Source organism: Saccostrea cucullata, unplaced genomic scaffold, assembly GCF_032062105.1.
Source record: "Saccostrea cucullata isolate Sc308-1 unplaced genomic scaffold, CSIRO_AGI_Scuc_v1 ctg5928, whole genome shotgun sequence".
Taxonomy (NCBI): domain Eukaryota; kingdom Metazoa; phylum Mollusca; class Bivalvia; order Ostreida; family Ostreidae; genus Saccostrea; species Saccostrea cuccullata.
In genome coordinates this window covers 15,849-28,613 of record NW_026929353.1, presented here as the reverse complement: position 1 = coordinate 28,613, position 12,765 = coordinate 15,849, and the positions used below count along the sequence as shown (strand labels likewise).

The 12,765-nt window shown below is 33.4% G+C and overlaps 1 long non-coding RNA gene across 1 annotated transcript; it reads right to left on the bottom strand.

The window, feature by feature from the left end:
• Positions 1-4,837: 4,837 nt before the first annotated feature.
• Positions 4,838-12,245, bottom strand: LOC134280577 (uncharacterized). Its single transcript, XR_009994933.1, has 3 exons — positions 11,625-12,245; positions 8,953-9,002; positions 4,838-5,042 (listed from the first exon to the last, which is right to left on the bottom strand). It is a non-coding gene; the product is annotated as an uncharacterized LOC134280577 (long non-coding RNA).
• Between the last annotated feature and the right edge of the window lie 520 nt (positions 12,246-12,765).

Sequence of the window (12,765 nt, the reverse complement as noted above, 5' to 3'; positions counted from 1 at the left end):
GACAAATTTCCTTAATTTTTAAATACAAGAAATGCTAGAAGAATCCTACCTTAAATATTTCCTTTTATAATAAATGTTTAAACAAAACAACTCTATGATAACATTACACAAAAATTAGCGATTTTAACAATGCTTAACATGTACGTCAGTAACGACTATGACGTAATCTGTCTTTTGAGTCATGTGGCATGTGACCTGTCTCCCCTTCATGAACATAAATAGTTTGTTATAATCTATGACAGCAAAACAATGTTATACTTTTTCATAGGATTTGTTTCATTTATTTTCAGGCCATTCTAAGACTTAGTGGTGATGTTTTGAAGAGAAGGATTAGTGAAATATAACTGAGTGGATAATAAAAATTCACAATATGAACGTGACAACAACAAACATTTCTATGAGAAAAAAAGATTGTCTTCATGCTGATATTCATTTACATTTATTGTAAGCAAAATGTGCAATATTTTATAGAGGTGATTTTGGTGGACAAACAAGATATTGATTTTACAATAACAACATAATGTGTATACCCTTTATAACTATAAAATGATATTTTACATTTTACTCATCCCTGGATTTTATTATCTATATATCTATATATTATTGTAATAAATTGTGCTTTTGCTCGGTCACAAATTATCATTTATCATTATCGATAAATGATCAGTATCACTACTAAGTCAAAAACGTACTGACATTCCCATTTTTTACTGACAAACTTAGAAAATTACTGACAATATGCTGTCGTTACTGTAAAACTTAGACAATTACTGACCTTTTTACTGTCGGTACTGATAAACTTAGAAAAGTGCTGACAATCTTAGTGGGTGCTGAAAAACTTAGACAATTACTGACCCGTTTACTGTCCCTGCTGAAAAACTTAGACAAGTGCTGACATTTACTGATAATTACTGTCCCTATTGTTCTCGCTTTCGGAGTAGCTGTAGTAGTGTGGAATTCGATTGAATTGATTTTTTTTTTTTATTTTAACATAGATTATTATTTTATTTATTTGTATTTTCATATAATTTTTAACTATGTCCAGATGATGTCTTTGAAAAAAAACTTATTTGATCGATTTATAGAAAATTGATTTGTAAAAAAAATATTTTCAAGAGAAGGGATAAAATTTCAAAACCTTCAAAAAGATAAGTAATTAAAAAAAAATCTTCGTTTAGTAGTGAGATACGAAATTTTACAGAGGTCTTTTCCTTTTTATAATAAAACAATGTTATTACATGACATGCATTTTATAATAATTAACATTAACTCCCTGACTTTCTTCAATATTAATTTAAAGAATTAAACTGTTAGGCTAGATGTGTTTTATTCAATTTTAATTTGATTTGAATTAGTTTGAATAATTTTAATAAACTCATAGCGGGCGGTGAGGCCGTGGGTGCCCTCTTTTGAGGAAAGGCGTTTGTTCAAGTTTTCATATTATGTAAAATTTTTAATTATGTGGAGGCCGCCCACATTTGTTCATACCCGAATCAAAGCATTTGCAAGAAGAAACCACTGGACAATTAAAAGACAGACGGGGGATTTAAATATTTTTTTTTTATTTTTATTTATTGGGCAGGGGGAGGGGGGCCTGGATTGATCATTGATCCTTTGACATTCATTGATTTAGTTACTGTCCGCATCATTCTTTTGAAATAATGTACATCTTTTAGCTGATTCTGACGAATCTGAATTTTCAGGAACCCCACCTGAAAGTGTTATTTTAATTCAATTACATGTAAAACTATGACATTTTATATTATCATCATTTGTCTATGCATACTCCTGAAACAAAACTTTGATAGAAATTAATATCAATTTTCTTTCCAATTAGAGTGTCGGTAGACGTTCACATGGATCTAGTTTCTTTTCAAATTAAAATTGGGGGGGGGGGGGGGGGGGGGGGGGGGGGGGGGCGTGCGAACTAAATGTAGAACGATGAACATGTACTTATTTATTTTACTAAAGTAGAACACACAATTAATACTGTCGTGTTTAAGTTTGTACTCATTTTTATCTGTTTAGGTAATTAATACATTTAATTAAATACATGTATAATAAATTAACTTAATAAATCGACGTTTCATATATAGCTTTGTTCGGTATCGAAACCAGTATCATGATTTTACAGTTACACTGTGCTTTTTATTCGTCAAAAATTATTTAAGTCCTTTAGCTGGTATCCAGCTGAATTTCATAATCATTCAACATACAATCGGAAACTTGGTGAAGCACCTGTGTGTAAAAGAAATCGCCTGAGGCGATCCGAGTGTGTACGATAGCGGGTAAAGAAGACAATAGGTGTCACTGCAGCATTATACAGAAGATCACTCGCCGGATTTCACTGGAAGTTAGTTACGCAACATTACGGCGACAGGTATAGACTCTTCTTCAAGACAGTCTGAATTTGAGAAATTCAACACCAACACATACGTAATATAAATAATTATGCAATCTACAAACCTTCAACCTCTTCTTAGATTAAATAAATATTTTTTTTAATATACCGACGTAAGAAAAAATTAACGATTAATGAAAAAAGAAGATTGATGTAAAAACCAACCGGGGAAAGGCTCAAATTGTTTAAAGATTTCAGCAAAAATAAATATATGACAAGGATACATTACATCCAAATTTTTGTAAAAATTACTGGTTCCGAATATTTTTTGTTAAGTCGTGTTAGTGTGTGTGGGGTACAGTTGAGTGAGGAACTTGTTTGATTATCAAATCAAGTAAAAAATATTTCATAGTATATTTCCTCAACTTTTTATCAGTAATTAATAATAATTAAAAATCAAAAACAATTTATATGCAGAATATTATGACATTAAAAAAAAAAAAAACAGCTGGAGCTTGACTGTATTTTAAACTTTGCCTGGGTCGATATTGATTTTTTGGAGAGAGAGAGAGAGAGGAGGGAGAGAAAGAGAGATGAAAGGTTACTCAACACGGAAGATAATGGGCACCAACAGTCAGCGAATAATCTTACTCTTATGAAAAGGAAAGATGTTAATGAAACATGAATCAAATAAATAATGATTACGGGTATAAATTGATCAAATGGACAAAGAAGTTTACATCATTCAAAAAACTTACACATTTTTATAAAATTCTTAATTATTCAAGTACCGCTGTACTAGATATTTTTTCATGTAACGTGTGTGTAGCGGGGGGGGGGGGGGGGGGGGGGGGGGTGTTATACATGTATGCAAGAGGGTTCGAAATAAATATTTGTGAGTACTGGTTCGATGGACTAATGACTTCCAATTTCACTACTTCGTAAAATATTTTACTAGACAAATCCGCCCTCTGCCTTTTTGTTACGTTAACATCATAACACCCCCTACGCCTCTCGGTACCTACTTTAATGAGATGAAATTTAATTTCAGCACATAAAATTAATTCCGATTCACCGATAGGTACAGGAGGAAATTGGAAGTTATGAAACATGTAATATTTTTGTTAAAATTGAATCATGATTAAAAAATACTTAAAGATTAAGTTCAAAAACTAAATAGTGATCTAACCCCCTCGGCAATGTGAATAAACGGAGCACTTGTCAAGTATTTAAGTAACTTAAAGTGTCAATACTGTTTGTATCTTTAAGAGAGAGAGAGGGAGGGAGAAAGAGAAGAAAAATGGTGCTACTGCTTATATTAGTCTTACCGCTGACCTAGTAAATGTAAATATTTTCCGTAAGATTACTATAAATGCTAGTACATGAATTTTTATTACTAGTCTGTTAATTATTTATTAGTCTCGGATTTACAGATATTGAGTACTTATGAACCCTGCGTAATCGATCAACCAACCATTCATTTAGATATAATGTTTTAAGTGACAAAATTAACAAGGCATAGTACAAGTTTATATATTCATTATATTGAACACTTCACTGTTCAATAGGGGAACTCCCGTATGAGCAAATGAAACCGGAAATCTTAAACAGGGGTATATAATTGTAGCAGACATACTGCTTCGCTAGTGAGCTAGCTTTTCTGGTGATGAGGTAGAGTCTCCCTCTATTTCAGGCAAGTTAAGCAACGGCGAGCTTGTGTAACCATTGGATGGGTGACCGCTTTACGTTACATAATTATATGACTTGTACAGATATGTCCGAGAACATTAGGAAACTGAATTACCTTTCAGTAATTATTCAATATTTAGAAGATTTCCTTTTTTAACAAGAGACATCTGTCCTATTTGTGAAAAGAAAATTGATACAACTTTCCGATCGTGAAAACGGGGGGGGGGGGGGGGGGGGGGGGGTTGCACTTTACATTAAAGTCAGATATCTGTCTGCAAAGAAATAAATAGATGAAAACTAACTTGATGATTAGTTAATTTTAATTCTTTAATTGAACAGGGATAGATATATTCAACACATAAATTTAAACTTGATTTACACATAGTTAATTTCAATTCATATTTCTGAATTATTGAACAGATAACAATAATATTTAGATTAAAAAAATAGTAACTACCAGGGATTTTTTTTCATCAAAAATTAAAATAAGACTGTTTTTAAATACAAAGTATAACACACAGTCATTTTCAGCCTCCCCGAGAGCGGGAACAACAGGGACAGTAATTATCAGTAAATGTCAGCACTTGTCTAAGTTCTTCAGCAGGGACAGTAAACGGGTCAGTAATTGTCTAAGTTTTTCAGCACCGACTAAGATTGTCAGCACTTTTCTAAGTTTATCAACACCGGCAGTAAAAGGGTCAGTAATTGTCAAAGTTTTTCAGTAACGACAGCACATTGTCAGTAAATGTCTAAGTTTATCAGTAAAAAATGGGAATGTCAGTACGTTTCTGACTTAGTAGTGTATATTAAACGATATTTTTGAGGATTTTTGTTTGAGATATTTACTTGTGTTTTGCAAATAATGATGAAATAATATGTCTGTAAATGAAGGTGATAAAAACAGCAGCCATTTGTTATGTCGCCTGAGTCTGTCAGATGACCTCCCAATCTTTGTCCGTCATCATCCGTTAACATCTGAACATTGCCATCATCTTCTCTGGAAGCACAGAACCTATTTTATTGATTTTAAATCTCTTAGTGAAGGTGAACAAAAACCGAGAACTTTATTGTTATGGGGCGAAACCCATCAAAATAATAACAATCTTTCAAAATCTTCTTTTGTCCTAGACATCAGGCAGTTGAACTGTTGTCACAGTTATAGACATCATAATTAGCACTGCGTGATCGAAAGACCCGGGTTCGATTCTCCTTCGCGACGCCGCGTCATACCTAAGATGTAAACAAAGGTAGTGACTGTTCCTTTGCCAAGCGCTCGACACTAGAAGTGAAAGTCACGGGTCTTTCGGATATGACCTTAAAAACGTAGGTCCCATGTCATGGTAGGCGCTGGCACGATAAAGAATCCTCACTGCTCAATGGCCCTGAGTGCCGAGTATAGGTCTAAGTTTGAAGCCCTTCACCGGCATACGGTGACGTCTCCATATGAGTGAAAAATTCTCAAGAGGGACGTTAAACAATATACAATACAATCAATCAATCATAATTAGCACTGAGTTATCTTCCATTTTTTTTTTAACAATTTCTATTCCCAGAAGCACCGTTTCTGAAATAAGGATCTGCTTTTGATACATGTTACCAAATTGTGTAATGAAGAAATTCTTTAAAAATTCTATTCACTGTATATTTTGAAAAGAATTTAATTGGTACTTTTGAAGTCTAAAAATACAGTCAATCCTATCCTAGGATAGACACCAACAGAGAAAAGAAAAATGTCTCTTTACTTATATTCTTCAGTGCTCCAACATGATATTCTAAAAATATATTTAAAAAAAAGCAATATAGAATTGATCTATACAATGTATCACTGCTTTTAAAAAGTACTTCTTATTTTTAACTCATCTCAACGAAGTTGGGGGAGCTTATGTAATACCCTTGGCGTCGGCGTCCGTGTCGGCGTCGGCGTCCCAGGTTAAGGTTAAGTTTTTTGGAGCAGTTTTCTTTTTAAGTACTTCTATGTCCTATATTAATTAGACATGCATGAAAGATGGTTCTAGTGTGTTTCATTGTACCAGTCAAAGTTTTAGATGCTGCAATTTTAGCAAAGGAATGACCAGGTTAATGTTTTTGGAGTAGGTTAACATTTTTGGTGCAGTTTTTGATGTAGGTTTCATTTCCAAGTAACTATAAGCTCTATATTGACCAAACTTGCATGGATGATACATCTAAGGATGCATACTACCAGGCTTGCTTCGGATGCTGAATCTGACCTACATTTCCGGTTGAGCGAACAGGTTAAAGTTTTTGGTGTAGGTTTCATTTCCAAGTAACTATAAGCTATATTGACCAAACTTGCATGGATGATACATCTAAGGATGCATACTACCAGGCTTGCTTCGGATGCTGAATCTGACCTACATTTTTCGGTTGAGCGAACAGGTTAAAGTTTTTGGTGTAGGTTTCATTTCCAAGTAACTATAAGCTATATTGACCAAACTTGCATGGATGATACATCTAAGGATGCATACTACCAGGCTTGCTTCGGATGCTGAATCTGACCTACATTTTTCGGTTGAGCGAACAGGTTAAAGTTTTTGGTGTAGGTTTCATTTCCAAGTAACTATAAGCTCTATATTCACCAAACTTGTATGGATGATACTTCTTAGGATGCATACTACCAGGCTTGCTTCAGATGCTGAATCTGACCTACATTTTCCGACTGAGTGAACAGGTTAAAGTTTTTGAGGCAGTTTTTGGTGTAGGTCTTATTTCCGAGTAACTATAAGCCCTATGTTGACCAAACTTGCATTGATGATACATCTATGGATGCACACTACTGGGCTTGCTTCGGATGCTGAATCTGACCTACATTTCCGGTTGAGTGAACAGGTTCAATTTTTTGGTGCAAGTTTCATTTCCAAGTAACTATGAGCCCTATGTTGACCAAACTTGCGTGGATGGTACATCTAAGGATGCACACTACTAGGCTTGCTTCGGATGCTGAATCTGACCTACATTTTCAGGATGAGTGACAAGGTTAAAGTTTTTGGAGCAGGTTCATTCCAAATTAACTATAAGCCCTATGTTGACCAAATTTGCATGGATGATACATCTGAGGATGCATACTACCATGCTTGCTTGGGATGCTGAATGTGACCTACATTTTCTAGTTGAGTGAATAGGTTAAAGTTTTTGGTGCATAATACATTTCCAGGTTACTATGAGTTATTTAATGACCAAACTTGCATGGATGATACATATAAGGATGCATACTACCAGGCTTGCTTTGGATGCTGAATCTGACCTACTTTTTGTGGATGAGTGAATATATTAGTTTTTGATGCAATTTTTATTTCCAATTAACTAGGAGCCCTATAATGTGCAAACTTGCATGGACGATACATCTTAGGATGCACACTAATGGACTTGCTTCGGATGCTGAATTCGACATACATTTTTTCAGATAATAGACCAGGTAAAAGTTATGGGTGCAGGTCTATTACCAAAAAACTATAAGACTAATATAACATTGTATAAACCAAAATTGCACAAATGTTGCATCAAGAGATGAAAACTCTCAAATTTGCTTCAGATGCTGGATTTTGATTACATTTTCATGAAGAAGAACTAGTTTAAATTTTTTATGTACGTCTGTTTCAAAGTATCAAATCAAAATTGCTGAAATATTTTCATTTTTGGAATGTACACTTTTTGTTGGTTAATTGTGTGACTTTGCCTTGCTTAAAGACACCATTCGTTGAGGTGAGCTCTGTAATCTCTGATTACCTATGTTTTTCTTGCGTATCATAGGGGTAAAATCGAAAAGTTCAATGAAAAAATTGTGCTTATTATAATTCAAATTATATGAGTCATTTTGCTTACAGAGAAATTTTGAAATATTAAGATATTTTACACATTTTAAAAATCTTTACAGATTTTTTTTTCAAAAAATGTACCGGTAATTTGTTTTGACACAATGAAAACTGATGCAATGTTCAAATTAACAGAATAAAGCAACAGAGCACACACAGCTACCAGCACATTTCAAAATAGAGTTAATAGATTTACATGTTTAAAATTTCATAATTGATCATGAAGAGGAAGTCGATGAATTCTGAGATTTTCTAGGGACTGTTCCAGTCACACTAGAACATAACTGTGTATACGTTTGTCTAATACAGTTTAATGTTTATATAGTATTTTAATCTGGCAATCACTTATCGATGATTTACTTTAAAGTTATTGAAAATGGAATCTTAAATTTTGAATGACAATCATACTATATGTTCATGTAGTTCAAAATAAAGGGTATCGGAATGTCAAATATTGAAATACTTTAGCACAACTCACTCAAATACTTTAGTTTAACTAATGATTAGAATTTGATCAAACTCTGAGAAATAAAACATGACATTGTCAGGATTCTGTAGGTAGTCATACAGAGAACCTCTCTCAGCAAACTCTGAGAAATAAAACATGACATTGTCAGGAGTCTGTAGGTAGTCATACAGAGAACCTCTCTCAGCAAACTCTGAGAAATAAAACATGACATTGTCAGGAGTCTGTAGGTAGTCATACAGAGAACCTCTCTCAGCAAACTCTGAGGAATAAAACATGACATTGTCAGGAGTCTGTAGGTAGTCATACAGGGAACCTCTCTCAGCAAACTCTGAGAAATAAAACATGACATTGTCAGGAGTCTGTAGGTAGTCATACAGAGAACCTCTCTCAGCAAACTCTGAGAAATAAAACATGACATTGTCAGGAGTCTGTAGGTAGTCATACAGAGAACCTCTCTCAGCAAACTCTGAGGAATAACACGTGACATTGTCAGGAGTCTGTAGGTAGTCATACAGGGAACCTCTCTCAGCAAACTCTGAGGAATAAAACATGACATTGTCAGGAGTCTGTAGGTAGTCATACAGGGAACCTCTCTCAGCAAACTCTGAGGAATAACACATGACATTGTCAGGAGTCTGTAGGTAGTCATACAGGGAACCTTTCTCAGCAAACTCTGAGGAATAACACATTAGATGCAAAGTAATACCCGTTATTCAGGTAGGTAAACAGAAAATTAAGGACATACAAGAGGCCCATGGGCCATATCGCTCACCTGAGAAGCTTTTACCATTCTGTTCTTTACAAGATTTCCCCCTTGTAATACATATTGTGACTTCACCCTACCCCACTGATCATAATTAAAACAATTTGAAATCTACACTACCATAGGATGCTATGATTCCCCATTGTAAAACTTTGATTCCCCATTGTGGCTCCGCCTAACCCCCAGGGGTCATGATTTAAGCAATTTAGAATTTACACTACCACAGAATCTTTTCACATAAGTTTCAGTTTTCCTGACCCAATGGTACTCGAGTAGAAAATTTTAAAAGTTTTTTTTTCCTTTATATTTCTATGTAAAACTTTGATTGCCCATTGTGGCTCCGCCGTACCCCCGGGGTCATGATTTGAATAATTAAGAGTCTTTACTACCCCACAATGCTTCAACATAAGTTTCAGCTTTTCTGGCTCAGTGGTTCTTGAGAAGAAGATTTTCAAAAAATTTTCCTATATATTTAGATGTTAAACTTTAATTCCCCCTTGTGGCCCTGCCCTACCCCCGGGGGTCATGATTTGAACAATTTAGAATCTACACTTACCCAGGATCTTTTCACGTAAGTTTCAGCTTTTCTAGCTCAGTGGTTCCCGAGAAGATGATTTTTCCGAAATATTTCTATGTAAAACTTTTATTCCCCATTGTGGCCCCACCCTACCTCCGGGGGTCATGAATTGAACAATTAAGAATTAACACTGTCCCAGGATGCTTCCACATAAGTTTCAGCTTTTCCCAGTGGTTTTTGTGAAGAAGATTTTTTAATGACCAGACCCTATTTTTGTCTTTTCTTGATGAATTCCCCTTGTGATGGGGATTGGCCCTTTATTTTAATAGTTTAAATTTACCTTCATCCAAGAATGCTTTGTGCCAAGTTTGATCAAAAATGGCCCAATGGTTCTTGAGAAGAAGTCGAAAATGTGAAAAGTTTACAGACGGACAGACATACAGCTAGACGGACAGACGACGAACAAAATGTGATCAGAAAAACTCACTTGAGCCTTCAGCTGAGGTGAGCTAAAAACTGTAAATTTTACTCAGTTCAGTTTTCATCTCCTTCCCCAAATGAGGAAGATGATAAAAATTATAATATTCTTATAATACGTTAAATATGTTATAAAATATGCATGTTCCAACCACAGGCACTTGATTCTGTAATAAATTTTTGACCCATGGTATAAAAATAACAAAAGGTCTGTAACTCCGATTTACACCAAGTTCCTAGATTATATTATAAAAAGAAAAGGATGGATTTTAACAAGAATTAATTTTTCCTACCAAATACATTATAAACCGTTCTATACTCTATCTAGACCCACACCCCTTAACGAAATTACCACAGGTAGATCTGCTCTAAAATACTAAGAAGTTTGAAAAAAAAACCTCAGGAATAATTACATACTAGTCACTTGGAAGACAAAATTAAACATTTTCTCAAGTTTATAATCCTCAACACACACAGATTGAGGTTATTTTATAATATTAAATAGAATTTGATTTTAAGAATTTTGAAATTGAGTTAGACGCAGGCGACGTCTTTACGTTTTCAGTTAGTAACGTTAGAGTTGTTTTGGCGCGCCTTACTAAAATGCTTATAAAATACTGTAAAAATGAGATATATTCAAAATTTATGTATATTTGGATTTAGAAAGAGTCCAGCTATTAAAATATACCAAAAAAGTCAATTTAAAAAGGATGTTTTGAAAACAGAAGAAACTATTTCCTCATTTTATTAATGTCATGTAGGTATACTTTATACTTGTCTACTTTTACAGTGTTTTATAAATCCATCTGTGAGTATGTTTTATAGGACCACTTTGTATATTAATTATTGATTTCTAACTATGCTTTCCTGTATTAATAAAGGAAATTATTATTACTGCAACATGTATTCACTTTAATATATTTATATAAATTTAAATTTTTTAATGAAAAAAATGTATTGTGAATTGGATTTTAATGATGTTAACTATGTTAAATTTGTATGCCCTTCATAATTCTCTAACCCATAGAGGTAAAATTATGCAGCTAGATTCGGTGAGGGATATACATGTACAAATGTACCAAAGAATAGTTTGTCTAATATATTCAATTTTTCCGTTCAAAAGCGCTAGAAAATCTTCATAACTAACAGAATCTAATATGACCGCTATGATTTTAGTTTCACACAAACGACTTTGATCAAATAAAGCAGAGATGTTACACGTTATTTCTTGGTTTTGGTTCCTGGTGAATAAATGGTTACCGGTATATAACCTTCATAAAAAGTCATCATCAACCTTGACATTATGTGCACCTTCTTAAACCGTTTTATAAGTGTTGCAATTATTATACAATTGTTTTATCTATTCTAAATCAATTTTATTTTCATTTTTTTATTGTATTAAAAGGTTTCTTGTATTAAAAGGCTGCATGATTAAATTTTACGGACAATGAATAGTCAAGAAAAACGGAGTAAGGTACCTGACACTTTAAATACTTTACTTTCTTGGGGAAAAAAACTTATATGATATTTTTTCCTACCTTTTATGGTGACATGTCTTTAACTTTGGTATAAAGTGCAGTTTTTACACACAGCTGCATTACAGTTAAATTTTCAGCCTTAGTGCATGTCAAGCTCTTTATGTAGTAAAATATAATATCTAAGTAAGTAAGTAAGTAAGTAATCATTTATTATAGTGACATTGTGCATTATAGACATTTCAATATACAGTGTAAACAAAATACGTCAAACTGAATCTGCACCGGCCCATTGGACCTATAAGTCACTTTTTCCATTAATAACATTTATTATAAATTTACACATGCAGAAGATTCTTTCGATGGTTAAATGCTGTATGTACAAATTTGGCTAACTTTATTTGGTAATTTTGATTTAGAATTTTGAACAAATAATCATTATTATTACTATTTGGGTGCTCCTTGTACACGCTATCAAAATATTTTTTCCTAGCATTATTATACAATTGACAGTCTAATAAGAAATGTTTTTCGTCTTCAACAACAGAACTAGAACAAAAAACACACGTTCTTTCACTTTAGGATTCATTTTTATATCGACCGGTTTCAATGCGTAAGGGAAGCATTCCACATCTGAACTGTGCCAAGGCTGATCGTTCGTTTTTTGAAATATATATAAAGTGAAAATTCTTTGTATATGGAAAACCTTAAGGACAAAACACATGAATTTTTTTATTGTATTACAGTCAAAAATAGTTTTTAATATTTAAAGTAGGTGTCAAATTGACATATTTCTGTAATTAATATCCAAATTACAGCATTAATTGCAGTCATCCATTTTTCAATGTCAAGTTTAAAAAACATTTAAACAGATGGGAAAAGATCTATTTATAAGACATTGATTTGGTTAACTTTTCTCTAGTGCAAGTCATGATTTTTATTTGGTGCTATATTATACCACTTTACCGTACGTCATCTCAGTTACGTGATGTATGTATCACTTGGACTGAAATATGCCTTCTTGCCTTCCTAATATGTTTGTGTCAATAGAGCTTCAGATAAATAATTATGTTCGACAGCAATTACGTGACTACTCAGGTCAATCAATCAATCAATCAAGAAGATACTGCAAATAAGGTATTATAGAAGCCACACAGGATTCTATATAGTTATAAACAATTCTAAGGTTACAGCTTCAAACTTT